We start from the raw sequence: 7,107 nt of genomic DNA, 5'->3' as shown, positions 1-7,107 counted from the left end.
GTCTTTTCTACCTTCACTCACCAAAGGTAAAGGATGCCTGAATTATACATTGCAAGAAAACCTTAAGCATTTGATTCTATAATCTAAAGAAGGAAAACAAGGCAATCCATTTTCAACAACATCTTTTCTCATTTTCTGCCAGAGCCAGAGGCACATTACCATGAAAACTGTGTTGTCTTTATGAAAACAAAAATGTGCATTCCGTCAATGGACACAAGGGAGAAGCTAATTAGCTTGCACCAGAAAACAACTATATTTAATCTTCTTGGATGAAATTATGTGAACTAAACTCAATCAGTTTAGATTCGCTCAGCAGGCTCCTTGTGAAGTTTTTCATCTCATAAGAAGTTTTTTCTTGCTAATCTTTATTTGAAAAGGTTCCCAACGTGGACAGGTATTCACTTGGGAGATGAAATTCTACGCTTCCAAATAGGAATGATATTTTTTAAATATTTCATGATTACTCAAGCATGGGAATGGACCAACCAGAAAGGACACTGCCTTTAAATTTTGTGTCTAGCCATTTGAAGTGGGCAGCAGCTGAAAAGAAGTCCTGCCTATGAGAAGCCTTGTCTCAAAGGATGAGTCTTATCCTAAGGCCTCCAGATCCGTCCACTTTCTTTAGATCCTATGATTCTCTTTTCAGTTGGTACTCCACCATCATTTAAAAACTTCCTAATAGTGGTGGGGAAGAGGGAGAATAATGGCAGGATGAACCAAACTGGGGTACAGTATATGTATATACTGAAATGTCACAATGAAATCCCTTGTATAACTGTCATATACTAATAAAAATATTAAAAATTAAAATAAAAAAAGAAAACTAGAGTGGCCTTGTTCTCACCTTTCTCCCCTGTTTGGAGCATACTCTGCACTGCTTCCATCAGCCTTAAGACCAAACACCATGCCTTCAATTAAGTTGCAGAGTTCTGATGGAGAGATATTTGAAGTTGATGTAGAAATTGCCAAACAATCTGTGCCCATCAAGACCATGTTGGAAGATTTGGGAGTGGATGATGAGGGAGATGATGACCCAGTTCCTCTACCAAATGTTAACACAAGCAATATTGAAAAAGGTCACTCAGTGGTGCACCCACCACAAGGATGACCTCCTTCTCCTAAAGATGATGAGAACAAAGAAAAGCGAACAGATGACACACTTGTTTGGGACCAAGAATTCCTGAAAGTTGACCAAGGAATACTTTTTTAACTTAGTTTGGCTGCAAACCACTTAGACATCAAAGGTTTGCTTGATGTTACTTGCAAGACTGTTGCCAATATGATCAAGGGGAAAATTCCTGAGGAGATTCACAAAACCTTCAATGTCAAAAATGACTTTACTGAAGAGGAGGAAGCCTAGATATGCAAAGAGAACCAGTGGAGTGAAGAAAAGTGAAATGTTGTGCCTGACACTGTAACACTATAAGGATTGTTCCAAATACTAGTTGCACTGCTCTGTTTATAATTGTTAATATTAGACAAACAGTAGACAAATGAAGCAGCACATCAATTGTATTAGCATAAGATTGTCCTTATTGCATGTGTAGTTTGAGTACAGACTCCAAACCTATGGCTGAGTTTCTGCTAGTATGAGAGAAAGCTTTTCTTTTTATTCTGAATAAAACTGAATTAAAACCACGCTAAGATTCCACCTCACCCCAGTTAGAATAGCCATCATCAGCAACACCACCAACAACAGGTGTTGGCGAGGATGCGGGGAAAAAGGAACCCTCTTACACTGTTGGTGGGAATGTAAACTAGTACAACCACTCTGGAAAAAAATTTGGAGGCTACTTAAAAAGCTAGACATTGATCTATAATTTGATCCAGCAATACCACTCCTGGGGATATACCCAAAAGACTGTTACTCCAGAGGCACCTGCACACCCATGTTTACTGCAGCACTATTCACAATAGCCAAGTTATGGAAACAGCCAAGATGCCCCACCACTGATGAATGGATTAAGAAAAATGTGGTATCTGTACACAATGGAATTTTATGCAGCCATGAAGAAGAACGAAATGTTATCATTTGCTGGTAAATGGATGGAATTGGAGAACATCATCCTGAGTGAGGTTAGCCTGGCCCAAAAGACCAAAAATCATATGTTCTCCCTCATATGTGGACATTAGATCAAGGGCAAACACAACAAGGGGATTGGACTTTGAGCACATGATAAAAGCGAGAGCACACAAGAGAGGGGTGAGGATAGGTAAGACACCTAAAAAATTAGCTAGCATTTGTTGCCCTTAACGCAGAGAAACTGAAGCAGATACCTTAAAGCAACTGAGGCCAATAGGAAAAGGGGACCAGGAACTAGAGAAAAGGTTAGATCAAAAAGAATTAACCTAGAAGGTAACACCCACGCACAGGAAATCAATGTGAGTCAATGCCCTGTATAGGTATCCTTATCTCAACTAGCAAAACCCCTTGTTCCTTCCTATTATTGCTTATACTCTCTCTACAACAAAATTAGAAATAAGGGCAGAATAGTTTCTGCTGGGTATTGAGGGGGTGGGGGGAGAGGGAGGGGGATGGGGTGGAGTGGGTGGTAAGGGAGGGGGTGGGGGCAGGGGGGAGAAATGACCCAAGCCTTGTATGCACATATGAATAATAAAAGAAAAAAAACTGAACTATGGGTTCTGTGTAGAAAGGGGCATTTTGGGCTTTCCCTCTTTTCTGTCGAGCAATTTCTGCCTACTTCATTGTCCGTTTAACTCTAGTTAAGCTTTTAAAGGTTGGCATTGTAAATAAAACAACTTGCAAAAAGTTTTATTGTCTTTATTCATGAGTTGGAAACTGGAAAAGGCCTACTTGAAGATTATGTTCTGAAGGGGATATTGGAATGTCTTCCAGACTCCTAGAGTCAAGCACATACCACTGATATTGATTAGCTTACATGAAGCAGGGCTCTTAATTGGACTTCAAGACTTTTTTTTAAAAATCTCAGCTTTGAATATGTTGTCTAGAGTCAGTTACTACCTGGTTTGTGGGGTTTGGGGAGAAATGTAAGTAGACAATTTGTTAGCTTTTCAATTAAAAAAGACACTTAATTCAAAAAAAAAGAAAAGAACTGGAATTTATGGGTAAGAATTTAGAAAAGGTAGAAATCGAGGAAATAATTTCAGTCAAGTAACTGAATTCAATAATTTTCTCAAGCATATAATTATTATAAAAAATTAACTTGAGGGCAATATCTGGAGACTAGAGAAATAACTGAAAATTAAGGATTTGAGGTTCTGTGCACAGATGTCCACTGGGAAGTTTGTGAGTTGGCTAAGAACTCATGTCTGTAAAAACTAAGGATTTCCTCTGTAATTAAAAAGAATAGGAAAAATGTCAGAATGACAAATAAAAAATTAATAAGCTCCTTACAGTTAAAAACAAATGAACCTAATCATATATCCAATTGATAATATAATTATTTCAAGTGGCTTTAAAAGACAGTACTTTGCCTGGCTCTGGTAGCTCACAGCTGTAATCTTAGCTATTCAGGAGGCAGAGATCAGGAGGATTGTGGTTCAAAGCCAGTCCTGGCAAGCAGTTCACAAGACCCTATCTTGAAAAAACCCATCACAAAAAAAAAGAGGGCTGGCAAAGTGGCTCAAGGTGTAGGCCCTGAGTTCAAACCTCAGTACCACAAAAGGAAAAAAAAGACAGTACTTTCTTTGCATCATTAGGGAATACATTTTAAGGGGAAAAAACAAATTTCATGCAGTAGCTTCATGGTTGGGTTAATACTACATGGTTATCTTGAAACTATTTTTGTATATTAAAGGATAAAGAAAATAAATGACACAGTCCAAGATTTTTCTGCATAACAGTCATATGAATAAACCCAAATAAGTAAAAATTCTGTAATGTTACACTTAAATTGAAACAATATCAACTCATTTAATGTGTGTGCATGTGCATGTGCGTATATGTGTGTTCTAAGGATGTCTAATGAGAACACATGGAAACAAGGACATGTCAGAAGTTGTGACCCCTAAATACCATTAACAAAAAGAAGCAGGCTTCTGGAGAAACCTATTTCTAGATATAGGATATCGAAAATGCAAGGTAAACATAGGACATTTTATTGAACCAGAACCAAGGAAGCACTCAAAGACTAACAGGATCCAGTCAACAGAACACAGAACCTAGCCTGAAGGAGTTCCCACTGATCAAACCTGGGACTTCCCAACAATAAAAAAGTATAGGAGGCTGTGTATTAGAAGAAACGCAAACTAATTTCCATGATATTCTAACTAAAATGACCTGGCATATTTATAAAACTTTCCTTCAATAAATGAAAATTGCATGCCTTCCAAAAAATATAATGAGTAGCATTCATTGAAATCCATTACCTATATTAAAATGCATAAGTCTTTAGAAGAAAGAAATAGTAAAAACTTCTTTGCCACCATTGCAGAGGATTACTACACCTAGTCCTCACCCTAGAATTTATATTAAAGATAAAGAGACATTTGTTCTGGCTTGCTATCGGAATTATATTTCAGAGTAACCAAATTGACATACCCTAATGAGAAAACTCTTTCTCAAAGTATAATGGTAGCTGGTATGTAGAATGAATGTTTGAGTTAGAAGACCACCAGTTGGCAATCTTTTATGTACTCCTTCATTCAGCTGAGGATTATCCATAGATGTTAAAAGCACTAGGGAAACTGTTGCTGGGGAATTGGATAATCACATGATATCTAAGAATCACTCTAGAGTTTACAAACTGCTTGCCAGATGGGAAATGGAACTTAACAAGGGGGGATCTTGTTGGTACCATCTTGACTTAGCTGTCAGTCATCGTTATGTAATAATAATGGGACAGTGCAAATTTATGAGTTCCCTGAGGCGATGTGGTAGGTAATACATGCCATCACTTAGGAAGTGTTACTCCCAAAAATATTTAATGTGAATTAACTCAGGCCTAAGGATCTGATTTCCATTGTGCAGGAAATACAAGGAATGGAGGATTTAGGAAAATGACACCACAAGGAAATGGGAATTTCATGTGAAGCAGTTGGGTTCCACTGATCATCAAAGGTTTTGGACAGATACCAACAATCTTTGCACAGTGTAGGCTGGAAATCATAGGCAGAATCTTTCACAGTAGGATGTGTGTAAAGCAGAAAGCCTCATGGATAATACTGTGAAATAGGGTCTTCTTTTCATGAGCAGACTTCAAGCAGAGCATGCCTGGGAATTGTGGGCTCAGGAAAGTGGTGAGACAAGTGATTGCATAGTTGGAAGCCTCTGCAAATAGAGCCTGGCAGTCGTGTGGGAAGTTGAAGCCATGTACAGCACCTGCTGGGGAGAGGAGAGCCACTGATTTCAGGAAGCAGCAAACCTGGAGAGAACCACCAAGTCATTCAGTGAACAACTCTACTGTAAGTCCCATTAGGAGGAAGATCCCCTAAAGTCAATGGATGGGGAAAGTTTTAGAGTAAAAGAGATTTAAGGGAGACAACAAGAAACACTGTATGATCCTTGATTGGATCCTGGTTTGGCAATTGTAGAAATCTGAAGATAAACTGAGGAATAAATGATAGTAGGGAATTATTGTTGTGTTAGATTTATAAAGATATTACTCACATATAAAAAAGACTCACTATTATTTTTTAGAAATGCAAACTGACATGTTTAAGGTTGAGATATTGCAGAGTCCCTGAATTGCTTTTATTTTTATCATAATGAAAATTCATTTATTCATAAATTACTTTTACTTATTTATTTTCTTTGCAGTACTGGGGTTTTAACTCAGGGCCTCACATTTAGCTAAGCACGCACTCTACCACTTGAGCCTTCCCATGAGCCCTTTTTTCTTTTGGGTTTTTTCGAGATAGGGTCTCATGAGCTATTTTCCTGGGCTGGCTTCAACCAGTGATCCTCCTGATCTTTGCCTCCTGAGTAGCTAGGATTACAGGCATGAGCCACTGGTACCTGGCCTGTAAGTTACTTTTAAATACTTCTAAACTAGATGAATATGGGAAAATCTAGGTGATGGGTGTCCACTATGTTTCCATTTTTCTCTGAAAATTTTCCATATATATATTCCAAGAAATGTCTCATGAATTAAATCAAGTCTTCAGATTTAACTATATACTTTAATTAAATATATGTAATATATAATTTAAATTTTTAATTAAATATACACTTGATTACATATAAATGACTGTAAAGAATGCGAATTTACTATATTACCATTTTCTACCAAATACTGAATGACCAAATGTCAGCCGAAGACTCCAGTGAAAATAATTAGGACATTAGTAGAAGTCCAGGCAGGACCTGAATTAACAAATGTGCTGAGAACCTTAGCTCATTTGGATTTAACTGTGACATACCTTACTTCTAATAGTCAATTTAATATTCATATAACATTTTATTTCTTTAGCTTTGTTTTCAAACATTACTAAAATAATGAAGAGTAAATATTCCTTCCACCTTAGGCCCCCAGTTCCTTCTCCAGAAGAAAAACTATCAGCATTTTCTTTCTAAATTTTTCCTATACAAATTCATTATTAGCCTTTTATACTTATAATTGTCTACCTTGCTTTTTTATTTTAGTTTCTGGGTGTTTTTAAACACTTTTATTGCAAATTTTTCAAAGATTTGTTTTGAATTTTATTAGGGAAAATTTCTAACACTCAAAAGATAAAAGAATGAACTCACCATCCAGGTACAGTAATCTTCAGCTCATGGCTAATCTTATCTCATCTACACTGCCTTTCCTTCCTACAGGCTAATAGATTATTAATATCTCTATGGAGCAAATCCCAAGTACCATGTTGTTTCATGCAGAATGCTTCATTATACTTCTTTGAAATACAAAGGTTCTTTTTTATATAGCTTCAACATCATTATCAAGCCTAAAACAATAATATTTACTATTATGAAATTATGCAGTCAGTATGCAAATTTCCCCTTAATGGTTCACAAATGCATCTTTTATTTTTTTCAGGTGTTTATATTGACATTTTATTCTTAATTTAAATCTTTTATTAATTAAAGTAATTGGTTTCATTTTGACATTTTCACACATGTATAGCATATAGTTAAACCATATTCACACCTTCCATATTGATATTTTAAAATTAAGTCACTTTCTG

The 7,107-nt window shown here is 36.5% G+C and overlaps 1 pseudogene; it reads left to right on the top strand.

The window, feature by feature from the left end:
* The first annotated feature begins 893 nt into the window (after nucleotides 1–893).
* LOC141419649 (S-phase kinase-associated protein 1 pseudogene) lies at nucleotides 894–1,396 on the top strand (annotated as a pseudogene).
* The last annotated feature ends 5,711 nt before the right edge of the window (nucleotides 1,397–7,107 follow it).

Source organism: Castor canadensis, chromosome X, assembly GCF_047511655.1.
Source record: "Castor canadensis chromosome X, mCasCan1.hap1v2, whole genome shotgun sequence".
Taxonomy (NCBI): domain Eukaryota; kingdom Metazoa; phylum Chordata; class Mammalia; order Rodentia; family Castoridae; genus Castor; species Castor canadensis.
Note: the sequence above shows the minus strand (reverse complement) of the source record. Positions and strands in the feature narration are given on the sequence as shown.